We start from the raw sequence: 15,820 nt of genomic DNA, 5'->3' as shown, positions 1-15,820 counted from the left end.
GAAAGTTTTGTCTTCCTGTGGAAAGCGGGTGAATATTTAGATCCACCCTTCCTAGACTGTATTTTCCCTACAAGTGAATTTCCTTCCAGGATACAAAGAGGTAGAAAGAGTCATGTGTGTTCAACTGTATTAAAAATTAAAGAAAAAAACAGAAAACTATTCACCAAAATATTAATACATTGGACTTCTAAGGATATTTGGATTATGGATGATATATTAATCTATTTATTTTTGCTTTTCTGTATGTTTCCAGATTAATAAAATAGAAGATTAACAATAACTCTGAGATGCCCAAAGTTGTTAGAAACAGAAGTCTGGGTTCATATGGGCTCTAGACAGTAATTCCAAATATACTGGACAAACATCACTCCAAAATTTAAACAATTTTTTTAAAAAATAATAAAAATGATTTAAAAAAGAAAATAGTCAACCCAATAATGTAGAGTAATAGATGATCACAAAACAGAGGAAATTAAATTTAGATAAACCTACACAGGACTCTACTCATAGCACATTCTGACTTGACATCATGAAACAGAAATCACCAAAATCAAGAAGGTAGGAAGGCCTTTGTTACTTCTCTCTGATTTGTTCCCAGACACAAAGATCCAAAGAGTCACAACTGACAGACAAAGCAGAGGTTTCTTTCTACTTTCTCTATTCTACTCTGTGAAAAAGGAGTGACTATGCCCTTTTGCCCTCCTCATTACAAGGTATTCTACTCAGCTGCAAAAAAGAAAAACAAAAACAATAAACTATTCGATTCAAAAAAACAGAAATTATATGATTTACATTATTTCACCAGAAAGCATATTATAATAAATTTCTTACTAAAGTACAATTTGGAAATTAGAAAAGGAAAATTACTTTTAAATAACCCTTGGATAGAACAAAAAAACAAAATTACAACTACAGACCATTTGGAAAACAACAGAAATAACAGCACTACCTATAAAACCTTGGAAAACACTGCTGTATAGTCAAAGAAAGCTACTTTAAAGCTTTTATTATTAATTTCTACAATATAAAATAAATGGGGAAAGTACTTAAGGTAGACAGAGTAAAACTTCAAGAGAACAAACTTCAAGAAAACCAGAAGAAATAATAAACTACAAATCAATAAACTAATATAGTAAAATAGAGGCAAAATAGAACTCATAAATAAATTCAAAAGCTAGCTATTTTAAAAGAACAATAAAATAAACCAATTAGGACAAACACAGTTTAAAAACAGAGAGAGGGGAAAAAAAAGCACAGATACATTTTATGAAATTAGAAAAAAGGTCAAGCTACAAAAAATGAAAGAAATTGTTTGCATTTGGAAAAAAATGAAAGATTGATAAGCACAGAATAAATTGGGAAAGCTGTCAAAGAAATTACTTCAAAAAATAATGAATGGCTTACACAGTCAATAGGAAAATGTTTCTATTCTTTCAAGTGACAGATAATCCCTTTGCTGTTAAATTGTTAAAATGTATAGAAAAAAATTAAATACATCATAATTAATTTTACAATCTAAAATATTACAATCTTTATAGAGACATCTGACAAAGCAAATAAAAGAAGCTATAAATACATCTAACTTATAAAGATTACTGTAAGATTTATAAATAAAATAGAAGCAAATTCAAACTTTCAGTGTAATGTAAGCATTAAAAGAAAACCTACACACCTATGGTCAAAGCCAGTTAGGAAATATTCCAAGAATCAACAGAGTGGTTCTTTAATAATAATAACTGATCACATCAATAAACCAAGGGAGTTAAAGTAGCCATTTAAATAGATGATGAACTAGCATGTGGAAATAATTAAATATTTACTCTTGATCATTTTTAAATTTATTAATAAAGTAGAAAAAATGTTCTTGATTCAATAGCCAATGGTCAATATCATACCTACTGTCAAAACACAAGAACTGCCATTGACAAGTGTGCCTGAAGGCACAATTATTTATCACTGTTTTAAAAGTCTCACCAAAGCTAATAGATAAAATAAGTTATACATTTAAAAGAAGCAGAGATAGAATCATCATTATTATTTGCATGTAGTGTAATTCTTCACCTGTAAAACTCAACAGAATCAATTTTAAAATTATCAATGAGCTAATTATCAATTATCTAAAAATCCATAGGTTAAAGCATATTTTTAGTTACAGGAGAATTCTCTAAGATTGTACACTGTACTTCCTAAGGTTAAGGTTTTCTATACCAGATAACAGTAAATACAACATGTGATCTATTTTTCTCTACTCATGTAATAAATTTGCACTTGGTGAGGCTGTGGTTCTAATCTTTTTTTTTTCTGTTTTATTTTTTTCCAAACTTTTTTCTTGGTATAGGGCTTTTTATTAATTTTTTATTAAAATATATTTGATTGATAATATATTAGTTTCTGGTGTACAACATAGTAATTCAATATTTTATATAGGTTGTACTTCATTTAAAGTTAATATAATGGTTATATTTCCCTGTGTTGTACAATATATCCTTGTTGCCTATTTTTTTTTTTTTTTTGAAAGGCATTTTATTTTAAATATAGCAGTATGGCTCTCCGGGCAAGATGGCAGGGGGCGAGGCTGGTGTGACTTTAGGGCAGCCGCACCTTTCTCAGCAAGATCTCGCTACTTTGGATGTTTCCAAGTTGACACCACTTTCACATGAAGTTATCAGCAGACAAGCCACAATTAATATAGATACAATTGGTCACGTAGCTCATGGGAAATCTACAGTTGTAAAAGCTATTTCTGGAGTCCACACTATCCGTTTCAAAAAGGAACTGTAAAGAAATATTACAATCAAACTTGGCCATGCTAATGCTAAGATTTATAAACTTGACGACCCAAGTTGTCCTCAGCCAGAATGTTATAGATCCTGTGGAAGTAGCACACCCGATGAGTTTCCTACAGACATTCCAGGGACCAAAGGGAACTTCAAATTAGTCAGGCTTGTTTCCTTTGTTGACTGTCCTGGCCACGATATTCTGATGGCTACTATGCTGAACGGTGCCGCAGTGATGGATGCCGCTCTTCTGTTGACAGCTGGTAACGAGTCTTGTCCTCAGCCTCAGACATTTGAATACTTGGCTGCTATAGAAATCATGAAACTGAAGCATATTTTGATTCTACAAAATAAAATTGATTTGGTAAAAGAAAGCCAATCTAAAGAACACTATGAACAGATCCTTGTGTTTGTTCAAGGTACAGTAGCAGAAGGCGCTCCTATTATCTCAATTTCTGCTCAGGTAAAATACAATATTGAAGTTGTCTGTGAGTACATAGTCAAGAAAATTCCAGTAGCCCCAAGAGACTTTACTTCAGAACCCAGACTTATTGTTATTAGATCCTCTGATGTCAAGAAACCTGGCTGTGAAGTTGATGACCTTAAGGGGGGTGTAGCTGGTGGTAGTATTCTAAAAGGAGTATTAAAGGCAGGCCAGGAAATAGAAGTCAGGCCTGGTATTGTTCCAAAGACAGTGAAGGAAAACTCATGTATCTTTTCCAAAATTGTATTGCTTTTCACAGAGCATAATGATCTTCAGTATGCTGCCCCAGGAGGTCTTATTGGAGTTGGAACAAAAATTGACCCCACTTTGTGCCGGGCTGACAGAATGGTGGGGCAAGTACTTGGTGCAGTTGGAGCTTTACCTGAGATCTTCACAGAATTGGAAATTTCCTATTTCCTGCTTAGACGGCTTCCAGGTGTTCTCACTGAAGAAGACAAGAAAACAGCGAAAGTATAAAAGCTGTCTACGAATGAAGTGCTTATGGTGAATATAGGATCCCTGTCAACAGGAGGAAGAGTTAGTGCAGTCAAGGCTGATTTGAGCAAAATCATCTTGACTAATCCTGTGTGCCCAGAAGTAGGAGAAAAAAATTGCATTTAGCCAAAGAGTTGAGAAACACTGGCATTTAATTGGTAGGGGTCAAATAAGAAGAGGAGTGACAATCAAGCCAACAGTAGATGATGACTGAAGAATTAAATAACAGATTTGGATGAAGTTGGAATTTCTCTTAACAACCTAGGTATATATTTTCAGAACAATACTGGGAAAGTAATTTCACAGCTCATTACCTTAGTAGTAGCTATAAGGTTATTCTCATTTTTTGGTGATGAAAATTTAACCTCTAGTACTGAAATAGAGCCTACAATAAATGTAGAAATTAACATCATGTTGGATTGAATCTACATTTTACCAGAAATTAATCCTTCCCAAATGTCTAATTGATACGTCAGTGCAGATTTGAAAGGAAACTGCTACAACCAGACTTTGCTGTAGTATACATACCACTGAACCTGTTTGAAATAAAGTTTTTGTTCTTAAAAATAAATAAATATAGCAGTATGTACATGTCAAAGCAATCTTGAGAAAGAAAAATAGAGCTGGAGGAATCAGGCTCCCCGACTTCAGACTGTACTATGAAGCCACAGTCATCAAAACAGTACAGCACTGGCACAAAAACAGAAGTATAGATCAATGGAACAGGATAGGAAGTCCAGAAATAAACCCATGCACCTATGGCCAATTAATCTATGACAGAGGAGGCATGACTCTAAAATGCAGGAAAGACAGTCTCTTCAATAAAAAATGCTGGGAAAACTGGACAGGTACATGTTTTTAAAAAAAATGAAATTAGAACATTCTTTAACACCATACACAAAAATAAACTCAAAATGAATTAAACCCCTAAATATAAGGCCAGATACTATAAAATTCTTAAAGGAAACTTAGAGCACTCTCAAATAAATCACAGCAAGATATTTTTTTGATTCACAGCCTAGAGTAATGGAAATAAAAACAAAAACAAACAAATGAGACCAACAAAAACAACAAATGGGACATAATTAAATTCAAAAGCTTTTGCACTGCAAAGGAAACCATAAACAAATGAAAAGACAACTCACAGAATGGGAGAAAATATTTGAAAATGATGGTACAGACAGGGATTAGTCTCCAAAATTTATAAACAGCTCATGCAGCTCAATATCAAAAAGACAAACATCCCAATCAAAAAATGGGCAGAGGACCTAAAGAGACACTTCTCCAAAGACGACATACAGATGGCCAAGAGGTACATGCAAAGATGGTCAACACAGCTAATTATCAAAGAAATGCAAATCAAAATTACAAAGAGATCACCTCACACCAGTTGGAATGGCCATCATCAAAAAATTTGCAAACAATAAATACCGGAGACGGTGTGAAAAGAAGGGAGATTCATATCAATGTATGACAAAACCCACTGGAAAAAAATAATAATAATAATAAAAATTAAAAAAAAAAAAAAAAAAAGAAGGGAACCCTACACCGTTGCTGCTGCTGCTGCTGCTGAGTCGCTTCAATCATGTCCGACTCTGTGCGACCTCATAGATGGGGGAGCCCACCAGGCTCCCCCATCCCTGGGATTCTCCAAGCAAGAACACTAGAGTGGGTTGCCATTTCCTTCTCCAGTGCATGAAAGTGAAAAGTGAAAGTGAAGTTGCTCAGTTGTGTCCCACTCAGCAACCCCATGGACTGTTGATGAGAATGTAAATTGGTGCAGCCACTTTGGAGAACAGTATAAAGTTTCCTTTAAAAACCAAAAATAGAGCTGTCATATGATCATTTTTAAAACTTTCTTCACTTTAGTACTCAGTTGAGGAATTCAGGATCCAGTGAATCGTCCCTGAGTTTTCTGAGAAAAATCAGTTTTCCTTGAGTCTTTTGAGAAAATCATATCTTAAATGGCACCATATATTCAGCAGTCACCATGTATTTACTTGTTTTTTTCCCTCAACAGAATATGTTCCCCATCCTAGAACACAGTGATGTACACTGAAGATACACAGATTAACTTGATCTTAACTGGCTTGTTATACAGCACAGAAGAAGACACACATGAAAATTCAAATAACATATAATAAAACCATATTCTGTGAGAACACAAAAAAAGTCTATTTTTACTCTTTAGGCCCTTTGACATACACATTCAAGGATCTTTACACATAACCATAGACCCACAACTATGGACTAAGAATAGTGTTGAAATGACTGAGTTAATATTATCAGCTACTCCAGGGAAAAACAAAGGATACCTTAGTGTTCAACGTTATCACCGTATTATTGTACATGGATAGCTACTTGCAAAAATAACAAACAAGAACTGCCTGTCCGTTAGACAATCCCTTAGAAGCCATTTTGGCCTTGATTTGATGTGCTATTTTGTTGTTAACAGCCAAGTGGATTGACACTCCTGCCCAACCAGCAAGCATACTGCAGTGGCATAATACTAACATGAAACTCCTTGACTTCCAACAGCACTACCTACCAGCCCGTTTAACCTTAACTAAAATACTGAAACACAGTTGAGCTGTTGAGACTGCTTGGAGCACGCTATCCCACCAAGTTAGACTTGAGGCAGGATGATGGAGCAGCGGCCACCTGGTAGGTAGAGAAGAAGCAAATACACAGATGGCAAGTCAAAGAACTGTTTTCATGCTATGGAAGCCCAATAAACAGGATTCAGGATTCAGAGATCAAGAATCAGCTGACTTTCTTTAAAACAGGCTCTAGCCTAAGCACAAGTCTAGGAGAAAGGTCACAATTTTGGTGAACTTTGCAAACAATGGCTTCAGATACAAATTACAGATTAAAATTCCAGTGCAGCCTTCACATTTGTTCAGTGAGGAAGAAATGTTTGATTTGATATTAATCATTTCAGCTTCAAATACAGATGGTAATCAATGAAATATTTACTGAGCATCTAATACTCTGTATTATGATCTATGTTAGGAGCTACAGAGAAACCCCAAAGAAGTATAGGATGTGATCCCTGACTTGAAGGCAATTATAATTTAGTTAAGAAGTCATACACTTCCATAATGCCTTCAAGTCATTCTACAAAACTCCTAATAAAATTATAGTTATTAGACCAATTTTTGAAATAACTGTTACTCTGAAAAGTGAAAGTCGCTCAGTCATGTCCAACTCCAGGCCAGAATACTGGAGTGGGTAGCCTTTCCCTTCTCCAGGGAATCTTCCCAATCCAGGGATCAAACCCAGGTCTCCCATACTGCAGGCTGATTCTTTACCAGCTGAGCCACAAAGAAAGCCCAAGAATACTGGAGTGGGTAGCCTATCCCTTCTCTAGCGGATCTTCCCAACCCAGGAATAGAACCAGGGTCTTCTACATAGCAGACGGGTTCTTTACCAACTGAGCTATCAGGGAAGCCCATCTATTACTCTGTGATGCTCTAAGCTCCATCATTTCAAGGACAATTACCGCCTGATCCAATGCCAATGGTTACTTCCAATGCCTAGTACATAGTATTTGCACAACAAATATATCTTGAATAGAGGGATGTATGATGAACATTTTCAGTTCAGTCACTCAGTTGTGTCCGACTCTTTGCAATCTCATGGACTGCAGCATGCCAGGCCTCCCTGTCCATCACCAACTCCCATAGTTTACCCAAACTCATTTCCACTGAGTCAGTGATGCCATCCAGCCATCTCATCCTGTCATCCCCTTCCCCTCCTGTTCTCAATCTTTCCCAGCATCAGGGTCTTTTCAAATGAGTCAGTTCTTCGCATCAGGTGGCAAAGTATTGGAGTTTCAACTTCAACATCAGTCCACCCAATGATCATGCAGAACTAATCTCCTTTAGGATGGACTGGTTGGATCTCCTTGCAGTCCAAGGGACTCTCAAGAGTCTTCTCCAACACCACAGTTCAAGCGCATCAATTCTTCGGTGCTCAGCTTTCTTTCTAGTCCAACTCTCACATCCATACATGACTACTGGAAAAACTTTTAAAATGATTTTATCTGAATTGTGCTTAGTGTAAATATGCACAAAGAAGGGACACAGCTCAAAGGGCTCTACATGGGAAAAAGGTTTTTACCATCTTTAACATCATCTATAAAGATTAAGACAAAACCAAATACACTCCCATATAGGAACTTAGGGCTTTCCTTGTGGCTCAGTGGTGAAAAAAAAATCCACCTGCAATGTAGGAGACACTGGTTCAATACACCAGTTGGATACCTGGGTCTGGAGGATCCCCGGGAGAAGAAACTGGCAACCCACTCCAGTATTCTTGCCTGGGAAATCCCATGGACAGAGGAGCCTGGCAAGCTGAAGTCCATGGGGTCCCAAGAGTCAGCCCCAACTCAGCAACTAACCCACCACCAGGCTGTGCTGTGTCACCCAGGTGTGCCCTACTCTTGACAGCCCTATGAACAGTAGTCTGCCGGGCCTCTGTCCCCAGGGATTCTCCAGGCAAGAATACTGAAGTGAGTTGCCATGCACTGCTCCAGGGGGTCCTCCCAACCCAGGGATCGAACTCAGGTCTCCCACATTGTGGGCAGATTCTTTACTGTCTGAGCCGCCAGGGAAGCCCATACATTAAAATTCTACTTAAAATGTCTACTTGGTTTGTTAATTAAAAGAGAACACTGCAGCTCCAGAGCCCTACCAGTCAGGCCCTACTGCCCACCAACTGTCTCCTCTGGTCTGCTAAGCTTCCTTATACCATTTTGCTGAAAGTGGGAATACAGTCCCATTCTTAATTCCCCTATAGCATAGAAAACCAGGCTGTAAAGTGTAACAAATCTATAGTGAATTTGGAGACAGCATGAGTATGATGTAGAGAAGCCTACACTGTTGGTAGAGATGACCACTTTGGAAGTCTGCTAAGCACTTTTCTGGTGATGCCTAAGAGTCTGTAGGTACCTGCACAGGCTTCTTGTCCCCTGTTATGATATTTTTACAGAGACCTGAAATCTATTAAGAGATCATCCAAACACTGCCACCAGGCTTAGGCTTTAAATTGTTCAAAACCTGCATGTCTTCTCCTGAGTCATGATCTGATCATTGACCTGAAGCATTAATCCTCTAGCTACATGCCTAAAAGGTCACTGTTCTTTTTTTTTTTTCTTCATTCAGTAAATATATTTTCATCATCCCTTTTCCTGATACCGCTGATAAATAGTTCTATCCAACAGATAGTTCTCACGTTTGTTTGCTTTGCCCTTTCTTCTCGGAATCATACTTACTCTGCATTCAGACATGAGCTGTGTTTTCTCACTTTTTAAAAAATTAGCATACCTTGATTTAGCCTTTTATTTCCAGTGCAAATGCATATCCCTGCTTGTGCGCATGCTCTATTATTCTCACTGCTTTTGCTCTTTTGAATCATGATGGAATTCATAATGTTCATAAAACCTGGCAAACAACTCGGGGGTCTTTGAATGAGGGTGCAAGTACCCCTGGGTCATACAAAAACATTCCAAGGGTAAGCAAACATGGGTAACTTTAAAGCAATGTCGTTCCAGATCCTCAAGCTTCATTCTGAGAGTATAACCTTAGTAGAGATGTCTTGTTGGACCTTTTCTTTCATAACTATATACGTGAAAATCCATATTCATTTTTCACTTGGGCACCACGATTTCTGACTGCTATCATCTATCCGTCCCTTCTGTGTTTGCTTATTTGTTCCTATCACATACCCAGTAGATTTAATGAGAATATGCTATCATTAATACACCTTTTGGTATACCTGGTATTTTCCACTCTTTTGCCTATTGAATTTCACTGACCCCCATCTTATTTCCATAATCAGTAATAGTCAGATGCAGATAATAAGCTAATTTCATCATGAACGCAATTCCAATGTGAGCCCTTTTCCGAGGTTCCAGTTCAAGATGATGTCATAAGAGGATTCTGAACTCAACTCCATCCACAAACACAATGGAATATACAGCTACAAACCTGTCTAAGCAACTCCTATTATTCCGCGAAGCAAGAGAAGGTTCACATCAAACCTGTGGGAGAAGCAGGACACGTCTCACCACAAACCCCACCCACGCAGCACAGCGCCCCACGGTCAGGAGGGAACCCGAAACTGGAGCTTCTCCCTGAGGAAGGAAGGGGGTTTTTGAACCCCACACTGGGCACCTTCAACCTTTAGTTCATACACCCGAGGGACAATCCCCTGAAACACCCAGCTTAGAAAACCCACGGGACTCCTGCCGGACTCACCTGCACCCATGGTATCTAGCTTCAAAGCCGCTAGCTGATGAAGCAGCTGCTCCCGGACTTTGGGTGGGAGAAGTTCACTTACTTCTTTTGGAGCTTCCTCCGAGGGGAATGATTTCCTCTGATGGGAAATGATTTGACACTCATTTGAGGACCTCCTGGGGAGCATCCAAAAACAGACTGGAGGGCGCCATATTCAGCTCTCCTCCTTCCGCGCTTCGAGTGCCCGCATCTCGCGAGAAGCCAGGTCACGTGCATCTGCAGCTCGTGTTCTATGCCTGGTGCCCTGGCTTTTGCAACCACCGCCCAGGACATGCCTCCAGATTGCCTGGTTCTGGTGGCCAGCAGAACTTCTACTAAGCATTTCTGTAGACGTGTATATATCTGAGTGAGCCTTTTTCAAATGAAGTTTACATTTTACGTTTATAAATATAATTATATAATACTAAAAATTTGAAAAATATGCACTTTGTGTCATAATGATAATAAAATTAAATCTATTCAGAGTAAAATATTTATTACTTAGAGACATAGAAAGCACGTTAATTTCAGATTTCAATTCATACACTTAATTTTGGGGAGGTATGTATAAGCAATATTACACATCCAAGCATGAAAAATTACATTAGATTAAAAATTTGTGGAGAGTGTAATGGAAATAAGTTCAAGAAGAAAAGGAATGATACATATAAATTTTCTGGTTATTAAAGTAATCTGGTTTACATATTTAAACGAGGCAGTGTGGCTATTGAATTGCTATTGTTTTAAGATGACACTGTAAATTTTTTTAAATTATCTGACAATTTGCTGTAATGCTAATACTTATAATTGGCCAGAAATTACATTATTTTCAACAACTTAGGGTAAAATTATTTTAGCCATTAACCTAATGTGGAAGAAATACATAGATTTTTCTGAATTACTTTAACTGATGGACAAACAAAAAGCTCAAGATCTGCTATGGTAGGCCATGGAGTACATTCTCCACCATGCATGTTGGTGCAAATTTAGCTGACATGATTTTGCTCTGAGCGTTTGGTTTGTTTTTAAATTCCTCAGTTGGGGCCCTTCTGTGACTGATGTTAGATTTCCCAGAAATCTAGTCCAGGTAGCTGTGCTGAGAAAACATATGTAGGAATGAATCCTGTAGGTGTTGGTCCAAGGGAAGAAATATAAAACCAAATAAAGGAGAGTTTATGGGAAAGGGGAACCAGTTCCAATACACTGCCAGGATGCTTTCTTGATGCTTAAACATGATGGGTCCTTTGCAAATCAAGTAGACATGCCATAACTTCCTTAACACAGTAATAAGAAAGTGGTCAGAAAAGTCAGGGAGCCTGGAATATTAGAGCAGATTTATTATGTAAGAACCCAATCCTCATCTATGTTTCCTGGGAGGATCCAGTGGATACCCCTTCATTTGAGCAACAGAAAGCATGGGCAGGACATGAGGAGGCTCTTTAGGAATCCAGTGAGGGATGTCCTCTGAAATACAGTATTTATAGTAGAAGGTGTTACCATACAACTGTGCTCTCTAGTGCCAAAAGGTATGATTCCAGAAGAGCAGGGATCAGGTGTTACCTTTTAATTGCTAAAAGCACAAGGTAGTTACCAAGTCATAAGTTCGGAAGTACATAGCAGTCGTTTGTTGATCTAGATGGATAGAATGATAAAAATAATACACTCAGGATCAGATCCAGAAGGCACCAGTAAATTATATGAAAAGGCAGCACAGACTCACACATCACATACATTTGTTGTTTTAACACCAATCCCTCAGTTTATTTATAAGGCCTCATGGAGGAAGGTAGGGCTGGCCTCTTTCAACCTACTGACAGAGGAAGGAAAGCAGTCCTGGTGCCTCAGACGGGTCAGTGCAATGTTGGTGCTGACAAAAATGGACTTCTCTTGCATCGTAGTCTCACTCACAGTGGTCCAAGTGGGCAGAGATGAAATCTTCCCAGTAGGAACAACAGCCAGCAATCTGTTGGGTTATTAATTTTGTGTGGAGTTCTTCCCTGGCAGTCCAGTGGTTAAGATTCCATGGCTCCATTTGAAGAGACACATTTTCTATCCCCGGTTGGGGAACTAAGATTCCCACATGCTCCATGATGCAGCCAAAATAATTTTTTTTTTATGTATTTTGTATGGAAATAGAAGTGGTCCAAAGTAAGATACACATGTATTCCTACACAGGTAAATGGCTTAGATGATTGTTAGTGGCCTGGAAGGAATTATATTGGAAGATTGGGGACAAAAGAACCTGAAGAAGAGGTATGTGGATGACCCCTGGAGATGGCCAAGACATGCATATTTTTTTTGTTCCATGATAATACCCACCACTGCCCATTGCCTTCACTGCCACCGCAGTAAGTCCTCTCAGTGGTAAACCTGACCTTGTCACTCCCTTGCTTAAAATTCTTCAATGGCTCCTTACCTATAAAATGACACTAAGGTTCCTTTTTCTCCAAGGTAAGGCTTTCCAGGTTCCAACCCCTGCTCATCTTTCTAATCTCGCTCTCTGCTACTCCTTGGCAATTCTTGCCTGACTCCTTTACCATCCCTCACCTCCAGTACTGGCCTTGCAGTCCTCCTGGCTAAAATGACCTCTTCCCTTTTTTACACTGCTCCTCACCCCACCCATCCACCTGAATAAATGTTATTTTCCCATCACACTTCAGATTGCTGCAGTCCTACTCCAGGAGGCCTCATCCACTTGGGATTCTCTTCCCAAATCCTACCCCGTACTGCCCTACACTTATCTCCCTGTTGTACTAACCAGTTGCTATTTTAAGTATCAGTTCATCCACCCATTTGCTTGTAAAGGCAAGAACTTGTCATTTGTATCCCTTTATCCCCAGTGCATAACTTGTTACCTGAATCACAACAGACAATATAGTTTGGAGTAAATATATTTTTAAAAAGGAAAGAATAGGTAAGATACTTTACTCAATAAGTGTGTTCCTAAAACTTTAAAAAGAATGGCTTTGGGAAAAGCCAGATCCTACATATTTGAATTTCTATGTTAGGGTAGACAGATCACCCCTGTAATCATGTCTGACTTCCTATCCATGCGATACTCAAACATCTGCTATCTAGTGATTAAACTGCTCTGACGCAAGTGCCGTTCTGGGTTGAGGCCTGCCACTCGACGGTGCCCTAGTTACTCGCAGCTCTTCGAGTCCGTGGTGAACCATGGCACCATAGGTCCCAGCTTACTGGGTTCTAGTTTTCCATGTTTCTCGTGTTCGATTTTCATTACTGCCTACTTTTTCATGTCTCTGCTTGATAGTCTCGTTCCTCCAAAGCCTATGTCTTCCATGCTTTAACCTCTGGAAACTAATTGTCCCTGAGCCCTGCTACCTTCCACCTCTACTTGGGTTAATTGTGTGACCTTTGAATCTCTATGACTCACCTGCCCCAGATCTTGAGCTTGGTTTGGACCAAAGTACGTGTATGCTGTCTTTCCTGCCTGCTTCCTTGACATCCAGCTCTGAACCTTCCTGCAGATTCATTCCATTTTTGGCCTGGATTTACAATCCTGACCTTCCCCTGGCCATTCTCCCTCTCTCAGTACCAGGATGGTACATCCCCAAATTATTAAGTTTGTGTGTAAATCCTTATTTTATTATATTGAGCTTGGTTAAAGTGAATTATAATTGTGACACAGAGCAGAACAAAGCTTAGCAACAAATTCAGAGGTAATGACTCTCTTTGAGTGAATGCAACATTCAGAACTTTGTATAAGATGATTTCGAGGAGTAGTTGGCAAAGTTAAGTCTGGAGCACCTTTTAGAGACCTGAGTGTGAGTAAGTTTTCTACATCAGGAACCTGAGAGTTTGCTTGGGGATGGCCAACAAACAAGCTCTTATGATATTATCAGAAAGTGTCCATTAACATGACAGCCGCTTGTTAGTTCGTCAGACTCCGTCTAGCTACCTGACTTAAATTACTTCATTACCAACATGGACTTAGCCTCTCCGAATTTTGTCAAACTTTTTTGTTTCCCTCCAAATCTGTGGAATAATATTGATAGGAAAAGGAAGTTGAAACTCTGTCCCAGATAAGACGAGTATTATTTATGTATTTATGTTAGTAATGTTTCCATTATGTTCATGATCAATTTGTTGGTGTATCCCTAATTCATCTGCATCCTTCCTTCAAGTAATAAAAACAATTTCTCAGATGAGCGAGGCTTCCTTATTGTACAGGATGATATTAGGTACATCGTGGATGATTGACACTGCCTCTGCTTTTACGGATACCTTGGAATTTGGCTATCTGCTCCAAGATCTCCTTCCTTGTTCTTTTTTTAATTCCCTTGAAAACTATGCTTGGGATTAATATGGAAGTCCATACTGTTTTCTCATCTCATCCCAGTTATTTATAAACCACCACAGAAGAATGGTTAACCAGGTCATCTGTCAATCTTTGGCTATCTTTTTAAAGAAACATTTTCCCCTTCATTTCCTTGTTATTATTTAGTTGTTTTAAAGTCTACCAAGTCACTGAACTGTTTGATCTGCTGCTTTTCATGGAAGAGAATCAAGTTTTGCTGAGTCAACTGCAGCAAGCTGCTTTCTGTATACTGAAAATGTGGTATTGATTTTTTAAAACCATATTTGATCCTGGGAGTATATATTACTGCTGAATTATTATGTCTTTTTGAATCAAATACTTCACAAATGGATTCAAGATAGTCCTTTATGGATTAAAATACTTCTGAACAGTACATTGTCTATAACAACAAAATAAATCACTGGTATGTGAAGAAAATATTGATTATGTTACTCTCCCCTTTAATTTGAACTTTACATCTAGTATTTCACTTTTTATGTAACAAGATGGCATTATATCCACATTGATTACAGCCTAGAAATGTTCTGAGTTAACATTTCAACAGAATAAGTATTCTTTGTTTCAGTTAAAATTAAGCTGAAAACAAAAGGTAAAATGGCATTTTTTAAATAATTTGATGTCAACAACTTATCAGTGACTTTTTCATGAACTCAGAACAATCTCATTAGAAAATTATCTATCTCATGAGCTGGCACAAATAGCTGAGAAACTAGATTTTAGGCTGACTGCAACCAAAAAGAGGAATTTGAAAATATCCATAAAACATTTCTCAGCCTATGGAGAAACATGCTTATTTAATTCACATTCTCCCACTTAGACCATATGGACAGACTCTTTCTCATGCTGTGATTGTAGTCAAGGGTATTGGAAACAATCACCACCTGTGGGCATAAAAAGGTTGAAACCAGGTATTTTCAAGGGGTTCAGCCTAAAGAAAGAGGGTACAATTGTCCAACATAGTTTCAAAATGAAAAGGAAAATCCTGGCCATGAATCAAGGATTAGATTAGTTATCAGGTGTCTAATATAAAACTATTAAGAACTAAGTGAAGGGAACACAGCTGACACAAGATCCCGCTTCATGACTTTTGAACTACTGTGTTTTTCATGTCTATTATCATCAACAATAACAGGATATAAAGGCTGCTGTGGGGATAGATTAATATTCTAGGAGAACAAAATAAAATGACACTGATGGTTTAAAAAACATTACCAGGGAAGGAAAATGAGAGAGAATAATAAAAAAGAATTGTACTTGGGGCTAAACCCCTATCAGATCCTATAAAGTGCTAGACAAGTTAGGTTAAGTTATATACTGTTCAAAACACGCATTTGTAGTGTTGACACTATCCATCCTGTATTACAGAGGAGCAGTTGGGCTCAGCAAGTTTAAGCAATATGCCCAAGATCACTCGGCTGAAAGAAATGAGGCAGAATTGAATACCATG

General features: G+C 38.1%; 1 pseudogene; it reads left to right on the top strand.

Annotated features, from left to right (window-relative positions):
* The first annotated feature begins 2,559 nt into the window (after window positions 1-2,559).
* On the top strand, window positions 2,560-4,156 carry LOC133046663 (eukaryotic translation initiation factor 2 subunit 3-like; annotated as a pseudogene).
* Window positions 4,157-15,820: the final 11,664 nt, after the last annotated feature.

Source organism: Dama dama, chromosome 25, assembly GCF_033118175.1.
Source record: "Dama dama isolate Ldn47 chromosome 25, ASM3311817v1, whole genome shotgun sequence".
Lineage (NCBI taxonomy): Eukaryota > Metazoa > Chordata > Mammalia > Artiodactyla > Cervidae > Dama > Dama dama.
This window is presented reverse-complemented; position numbering and strand designations above follow the sequence as displayed.